We start from the raw sequence: 9036 nt of genomic DNA on the forward strand, positions 1-9036 counted from the left end.
GGGCATTCATTGAAAAAATTTTCCCTTTATTATCTCTGGATTTCTTCAAGCTTTGCACAGCCTCGCATATAGATATATATATGTGACATGCTCTCAAATGGCTCAGGAAAGATAGAAGATAAAAGATAGATAGATGATTGATATATGATAGAAGTTAAAACAATTGTGGTATAAGATTACCAATAGATAAATCTGGGGGAAACGTAGTTGGGTGTTCTTTATACTACACCAGTACTAATACTTTTTGTACATCTTTGAAGCAATGCATTTGAATAATGGATTGAGCTTAGATTTAGCAGGATTTTGGCACTAGAGTTGGTCTTGAATTTCAACATATCTTTTAAACAGTGGAGAAAACAATTAGGAATGACAATGAAAGAACACTTGAATCACATCTTCAACAGAAATAATTAACAAAATATGTCTGTGACGCTTAAAATATGTGTGGCTGTTGCCAAGCCACCAACAACTACTGAACAAGCCTGAATCACCAGGGGGAAATGTTGGGCAGAGGAGAACTGATATTGACTACATTAAGTAGAGCCCAGAAATCACCAACAAATACTCAATTCCCAAAGGAGAAAAGAAATGGGGGAAACATTGGTGTTTGGATCTGAGAACTAGTAAAATTTGAGGGAAATTCTTATCTAATCTAATAAAAGAGAAACATGAAAATAGACCACACCTCCGCTATGCACCCAAGCCATGCCCACCAGCCAATCAGAGTGACTATATGCAAATTAACCCAACCAAGATGGCAGCCACAGAGCTGGAGCAAGCAGGAGGCTTGGTTGCCCTGGAGATGGAGGAAGCCAAGCTTCCTGCCTGCCCTGGCCGGCTGTGGCCTCCGCTCAAGGCAACAAAGTTTCAATTATAGAACCTAAATAAATCCCAGATACCTGCTTCCACCCAGCCTCCACTGTGAGCTTGGGTGGCTGGGGGCCATGGCCAGCCTGCAAACAGCCATCAGCCCCTCACCCAGGCTTGTCAGGCACCCCAGCAGGACCCCCACCCTGATCCGGGACACCCTTCAGGGCAAACCAGCTGGCCTCCACCCATACACCAGGCTTCTATCCTATATAATAAAAGGGTAATATGCAAATTGATCCTAACAGCAGAACAACTGGGAATGACTGGTCACTATGACACACACTGACCACCAGGGGGCAAATGCTCAATGCAGAAGCTGCCCCTTGGTGGGTAGTGCGCTCCCACAGGAGGAGCTCTGCTCGGCCACAAGCCAGGCTGATGGCTGCCAGTACAGCGGTGGTGGTGGGAGCCTCTCCTGCTTCCTCAGCAGTGCTAAGGATGTCCGACTGCAGCTTAGGCCTGCTCCCCACTGGCAAGTGGACATCCCCCAAGGACTCCTGGGCTTCCAGAGGGATGTCTGACTGCCAGCTTAGGCCCAATCCCCCAGGGAGTGGGCCTAAGTCAGCAGGTGGTCATCCCCCCGAGGGGTCCCAGACTGTGAGAGGGCACAGGCCGGGCTGAGGGACCCCCCCGAGTGCACAAATTTTTGTGCACCAGGCCTCTAGTTGTCAATAAGTGTGGACGACTAAAACCACAGTTGCCAATAGTCCCATAAAACGTGTCATATGATTTTAATTTCTTGAGGATCTAGGAAACTCTAAAAAGAAATACTTCTTTTAGAAGTAAAAAAAAAAAATCTCATCCTTGAAAAAACACTTCAGGAAGACCTATTTATATTGACCAGGGCAAGAAAACAAAATTTGAATAGTGTTAGGACATGAAAGAGGGGAACATGTTAAATGATAGCATCAGAAGTCATTTAACTGTTATTGAGTATGTTTGAAATATATCTTATTAAAAAATTAAAAATAAAGTACTTCCTTCCCTCAGAATTCACTATGCAACACATTTTCATGAACGTATTAGATTTGGTTAACATGGGGCTTCTATATTTCAAATGTTTAAAGATATGAGAGAGATAATTTAAAAGTTGAAGTTAAAAGAGAATACTACTACAAAAATTAATGCATATTTGTAAAAGAATGAAGAAATGAAAGTTATGGTAATTTCATTAAAAACTCATTGCTTTAAACAGCACATAAGGACAGAATTAATGAAAGGATGAGAAAGCTGAAGAACTTTGATAATGAACACAGGAAAACAGAAATAAAAATATGAGTGAGAAGTCAAATGATACTAAAAGCTTTAAGGTTTAAAATTAGTATAATAAGAATACTAAAAGAAGGTGTAAGAGGGGGTAAAGGAAATACTCAAAAAGATAATGACTAGAAATTTTCCAAAAGTGATGGGAGATGAGAATCTTCAGATTTATTTAACATTATTAACCACAACTAGTACATATTCATGGCTAGTCACAGTGACATGGAACAAATACCAGAAACAAGGAAAACAGGAAATACAACTTGCTTGTAAAGGAATAGCAATTAGACCAACAACTAGGTATTCAACTGCAGCTATGAGAGCAAGATGTCTTCAAGGCAATGAAAAAAATAACTCTACAACTAAAATTATACAATTACCCAAATAATCAATTAACAATGTGGTTTAAAAAATGATTATTATCAGACAAAAACATAACAAAACAAACTTTAAACAGCTTAGTATCAATAGATTCTTAATAAAGGAATGATGTTTTATACAACTTAAGAATTAATTATTATAATATTGTAATTTATATCAGTAATTTAGGTTCATTAAGAAAGGAAAAAACTATTAAATTGTGAAATCTAAAAGAATGCAAGGGTTAATTATAATTTAAATATTAAAAAGATGTATCAGTATAAGTAAAATATAATAATTTAATAAAAAGAGTCTGGCCAGTATGGCTCAGTGGTTCACATTGACTCATGAACTAGGAGGTCATGGTTCAATTGCCAGTCAGAGCACATGCTGGGCTTTTGGGCTCAATCCCCAGTAGGGGGCATGCAGGAAGCAGCAAATCTATGATTCTCTCTCATCTTTTTTATTTCTATCTCTCCCTTCCTCTCTGAAATTAATAAAACTATATTTAAAAGAATAATAAACATACTGTTTTGAATATTTCTCCCACCACACCAATATAGTATAAAATCTGTAACAAGGAGATTTTGAAGCATGCTCTATTGTCAAAAGCAGAAGTCTCTGTTCTAATAATTTACCGATTCTTATTGTGAGCAATTCAATAAATTGATGTTAACACTAGAGAGAAAGACAGAGAAGTTTCTAAAAAATCAATTTCAAATAATAAAATATGGAAAAGTAAAGTAATTGTAAATTCATTTGGACTCAAAAATTCTACAATCAGAATGAAGAATATGTATTTTTGTTGGTACTACAATAAACTATCCAAGGTATCCAACTACTAATTATTGACTTGTTAAGGATGTTTTCAGTTTTTTGTTTAGATAGTGAAATATACTTTTCACAGAACACAATATAATTTTCAGTACAAATAAATTACCAAATTATTTTTTTCAATTCCAGATATTTTTTAAAGTGAATGGGGACAATAAAAATTATTAAATGTTTGAATATATGTATATATGTTATATAAAATTTATATATATGATATATTTATTTCTTTATTTGTAGATTTAAAATGTTTTATTATATTTGAAGACCAATAAAACACATAAAGTGTTATACTTTTTTTTTTTACTCAAAAAATATGCCTTAAGAGGCTAAAAGGGAAATCACTTCTATAAATATTTTCACCATACCTGACACATAGAAGAAATGATTCTGCTCACTCTGTTTTACCTTGTACCCTTGAATAATGGCGTTAGTGACACAACTGTCTGGAAAAGTATCTGAAAAGGAATAAAAAAGGTAATTCTGTCATCTTTCTGAATGAACTTAGTTCACTGCTTATGTGTTTCACATACAAGCAAATAAGACCAGAGAAGTATGAGGCACCAAGTAGAAGTTTACCAACCACTGATGGCTTATCTTAGTGTATTTAGTAATAATAATAATAATTGTTTAACATGTAAAACTTAACACAAGTATTAAACTACGTGGACTATTAGAACAACAAGCATGAATGGCTCAGTTGTAGTCAAATAGGAAAATAAGATCACAGTAATTATAAGTTTGAGACTTCTGTTATTGTTCCTGTACCTTTTCAAGCTGTTCTTTTCTTAATTAAATAGTAGCTCTCATACCCATTTTAGAACAGTTACACTGTTACATTTTATCAAAGAAGAAATCTATCCTATGAAATATATGTTGGCTTTTATTTTTAACATTGTATCTTAACCCTTATGTATGAAAATCATATTTGAAATAGTATTTGACTTTTTATACAAGGAACATTCATGTGTAGTGAATATTAAAATATATTTTGGGCAAGAAAAGTCTACTTTTATTTAATGCTTTGATATGTAGAAATCAAGACAGCATCAAATGCTTCCTTTATTTTTTAAAAAATTAAATTTATTGGGGGTGAAACTGGTGAATAGGATCATATAGGTTTCAAGTGTACATTTCTATGATACATGATCTGTGTATTGCATTGTGTAAATTTTATATTTAAAAAATGTTTAGCACTCAAGCTGAGAAAGTCAGGTTAGTGAGGTATTAGTAATGTGTCCCTTAAAAATCACTCAATAACCTTGTTCATGTGATGACGGAGAGATAATTGCATTGGGTCAATAGTGGAATCATATCACATCTATTTTGAAAGTTATGATGTTTCAATTGATTTTTAAAAAGTATAACCCAGTATGGTTTTTAAGAAACCATATTTTTTTGTGAGGTATTAAAGTCAATATCCAAAATGCTAACTAGAAGCCCATAAGTTATAAGATGGAATTTGGGGATACATCAGAGATAATCTTTTATTCCAGGTGGAAATGTTTTTCACAGATATATCTAATTTTTTATTTTTCTCAACTATTTTTAAATATGTTGTTAGAAAAAATATTATAAATATAAACACACAAAACCATATTTGTATAATTATTCTTAACCCAATATCTGAATGTAGTAAGTCTAGGGTACTTGAATCCATTTACAAAATTGTGATACGTTAATTTTTGAATTTCATGTATCTTATCTTCTTTCATGTACTAATTATGATATCTTGCTATATATCTTGTGTTAACTTTTAAACTACAGATGGTTTCTTTTGTTATTTATCTTAATTGAGGCTGAAGGCATCTGGCACATTTAAGTGGACATTTCTGATAAAACAAATGGGAATTGAATTAATAAACACATAAATAATAGATGTTATCAGAAGCCAATGACTAATATCTATTAAGAGATTTTTAAAAATTAAGACTTTTCTATTAAATTGAAGAAGAAAGCAAGAAAATTCAGAAAGATTCTGAGAGATCTACCTAAAGCTGTAAAATCATAAAACAAGCATTAGGGCCCTAACCGGTTCGGCTCAGTGGATAGAGCAACCGCCTGTGGACTGAAGGGTCCCAGGTGTGATTCTGCTTAAGGGCATGTACCTTGGTTGCAGGCACATCTCCAGTAGGAGGGGGTGTGCAGGAGGCAGCTGATTGATGTTTCTCTCTCATTGATATTTCTAACTCTCTATTCCTCTCCCCTCATCTCTGTAAAAAATCAATAAAATTAAAAAAAAAAACACCAACAAGTATTAGGTTGCTGATGAAGAAAAGAGTAAATGATCAGAGACATGAATAAGGTTGGACAAACACACCCTTTCTTGAGAGACTAGTTGTGGAGAGAAATTTGAAGCTCTTCATAATAAGGCTGGTGAGGTGAAAATCCAGCTGACAATCCAGCTGGACCAGGTGAAAGAAAAGCTCTATCTGCACTTCATATGGAATAGGATAATGCTTCATGATTAGTAACTATTTTTTAATTTAAATATAAAATAAATTTTAAACTGTGTTTGAAAAATAAACACACTAAAATATTGAAACATCAATTAAAATGTATCAGAGAATTCAAATTTATTATTATATTTTCTGCCTTATTAGCTTGGGTTTTCTAGAATTTGATATAATTTGTCTGCTACTATCTTCTGACATTTTCTAAGTTTCCTGTTGAGTGGATATTTATTAGAAGGATTGTAGTTTTCTACAGAAATTTTTCTGAAAATAAATTTGTTTATAATTACTTATAGAAAAATAATGTAATTTTTTATAAACAGATGTGCAAGGCTCAAATGTAACTGTATTAGTGTTGGGAAATTTGTCTGTTAATGCTGCTCTTCAGCTACTAGAATAGTGTTAATTAAATATCTGCTCAAGAAATATTATTTAGCCCTAACCAGTTTGGCTCAGTGGATAGAGCATCGGCCTGCGGACTGAAGGGTCCCAGGTTCGATTCCAGTCAAGGGCATGTACCTTGGTTGTGGGCACATCCCCAGTAGGGGGTGTGCAGGAAGCAGCTGATCGATGTTTCTCTCTCATCGATGGTCACAGTTTGATTCCCAGTCAGAGCACATGCTCGGTTTAGATCCCTGGTAGGGGGCATGCATGAGAGAGCCCACTGATGAGTCTCTCTCATCATTGATGTTTCTATCTCTCCCTTCCTCTCTGAAAACAATAAAAACATATTAAAAAAAAAAGAATGGAGGCAGGGCACAAGCTTATATAGTGAGAATATTTTTTCTAATATAATATAGGAGAGGTATGTGGATATATAATGCGTTGAACTATGACAATACTAAAATATAGATGTTTTACAGACTTCTCCAAATGAGCTCATTCTGGGCTCGTACGCTACAGGCCATGACATCACAGAGCACTCTGTGCTAATCATGAGTACTACAGCCGGGAGGCCCCCAATCCCATTTACCTCACTGTGGACACGAGCCTCCAGAATGGTCGCATGAGCATCAAGGCTTATGTCAGCACTTTAATGGGTGTCCCGGGGAGGACCATGGGGTGATGTTCACACCTCTGACAATGAAATACGCGAACTATGACACTGAGCACATTGGCGTTGACCTGATCATGAAGACCTGTTTTAGCACCAACCGGGTGATTGGACTCTCAAGTGACTTGCAGCAAGTAGCAGGGTCCTCGGCTCGCATCCAGGATGCCCTCAGCACAGTGTTGCAGTGTGCGGAGGACGTGCTGTCTGGAAAGGTGTCTGCTGACAATACTGTGGGCCGCTTCTTGATGAGTCTGGTTAACCAAGTACTCAAGATCGTTCCGAGGACTTTGAGACCATGCTCAACAGCAACATCAATGACCTACTGATGGTGACCTACCTGGCCAATCTCACGCAGTCACAGATTGCCCTCAACGAGAAACTTGTCAACCTGTGAATGGCCCCAGCAGTAGGACTCAGAGTGGAGTGAAGTGGAAATGGCTACTTGTGGTTTGAGTCACACTGAGTGAGTTAGCTGCTTGTGACTCTAAATAAACATAGCCTATCTTTTGTAAATGAAAAAAAATAAATAAATAAAAAAATAACACTGATGCTTTGGCATAACTTTTAAATTTATAAATGGCGTGATATTCTGGTGTACTAAATGATTAACTGGAAATTAGGAGAAATATAACTGAGTTTTAAATAAAAGAAGAAATTAAAAAATGGAAACTGAATGTTTAAAGTACAGCTTAATTGAGCTCAAGATAAAATGACAAGTCGTACTACTAGGGTTAATTATTTCTTCAATACTTTAAATCTCCTCAGAATGTCAATCAAAACTTCTCAAACAAAATGACAAGAAAGTGAAGATTACAGAGTATAATGATACCTAATTGATCTTTATTGTTGTGAATAAGTTCCCAAGTTATTACAGTATCTTGATTGAATTTAACCTTCAGTCGGAATTGAGCAAGAGAAATAAAATCAGAAAGAAAACTCCAGTAGGAGTCAAAGATTTTTATACATAAATCATGAATTGAGAATTTATAGATTTTGAATTTCTCCTTTGTTATGTTGGTCTTTCTCACAGGAGTGATGTAATGGATCTTTAGGAGCAGAATGGAAGGGGTGATCGGAGGCAAATACAATCAACTCTGTTTCTGGGCTTAGTGGGGACTGGGGCTTCAGTGGTAGAGTGCATTGTTGCAATTTCCCATGGACAAAGCAAACTTAGCTTTGCTTTACTAGTATAAGCCCACATCAAAGAAGAACATAGAGAAACATGGGGAGTCGGAATGGCCCAACTAAGTTAATTATATTTAGTATTAAGAGTTTTTATAAATTAAAATGATTTGATTCAAAGAAATGCAATAGTTTTAAAAATATTATATTCGTGATATTTTATTTGGAACATTTCAACTACAGGAGGAAGATATTTCAACTGTTTTGCATGCAGTCTACATATTTTATCTTAACTGCACAGAGAATTTGCCCTATTTCAGATGATTTTATGAGATCAGAACTAAACACGACACACCCTAACTAAAATGCTGATTTCCCAATTAACAGTACATGATTGTATTAGTAAGCATTCTTCTTTATCATTGGTATTTTGAAAACTTTTTGTATCTTTAGATGACTTATAATTGAAGCCTTGCATTCCATGGAAGAAATTATTTTTCTTCATATTGTTGTGGAGTGCGAGCGACAGAATGACCAGAACTCCAGACTGATTAAAATGTAGAGAGCCTTTATTGACTGGCCAGTGTCCGCTCCTCCACTCGGGAAGCCCAAGAGAGAAGCAGCCACGACCATCTGCAGAGTCCAATGTTTAAAGGGGACAACTACATCCGTGTTCAGGTTCCCATAGCATGCAAAGCCAAGTTACAAAAGCTAATTGCGTAGTTTTAGCCAAGCTATTCATCGTCCTCCTGTTATTCATTTCTGGGTAACTTAAAGGTTAGGACTATTCTTAATTTTGATCTGTCTGTTCTTTGTAGGCCTGTTGCTCAGGTGTGTTGATCTGTTTGTTCTTTGTGGGCCGTTGCTCAGGTGTGTGAGCTCAGTTCCTAGAAACTTTGCACAGGCTGTAAGCTGCTGAGGTGGCTAGGTAATTAAGCAGGCCTAAAAATTTTCCTACTCTGTAACAATATCAAGATTACCTTAAAAGATTCCCTCTTTTAATCCTCATTTGAGGATATTTTTTCCATTTATTTATTTATTTATTTATTTATTTATTTATTTATTTAGAGTGGAGAAGAGGAAGGA

The 9036-nt window shown here is 35.5% G+C and overlaps 1 pseudogene; it reads left to right on the forward strand.

The window, feature by feature from the left end:
• The first annotated feature begins 6637 nt into the window (after window positions 1–6637).
• Window positions 6638–7351, forward strand: LOC102418450 (annotated as a pseudogene).
• The last annotated feature ends 1685 nt before the right edge of the window (window positions 7352–9036 follow it).

Source organism: Myotis lucifugus, unplaced genomic scaffold (assembly GCF_000147115.1).
Source record: "Myotis lucifugus unplaced genomic scaffold, Myoluc2.0 scaffold_3197, whole genome shotgun sequence".
NCBI classification, from domain to species: Eukaryota; Metazoa; Chordata; class Mammalia; order Chiroptera; family Vespertilionidae; genus Myotis; species Myotis lucifugus.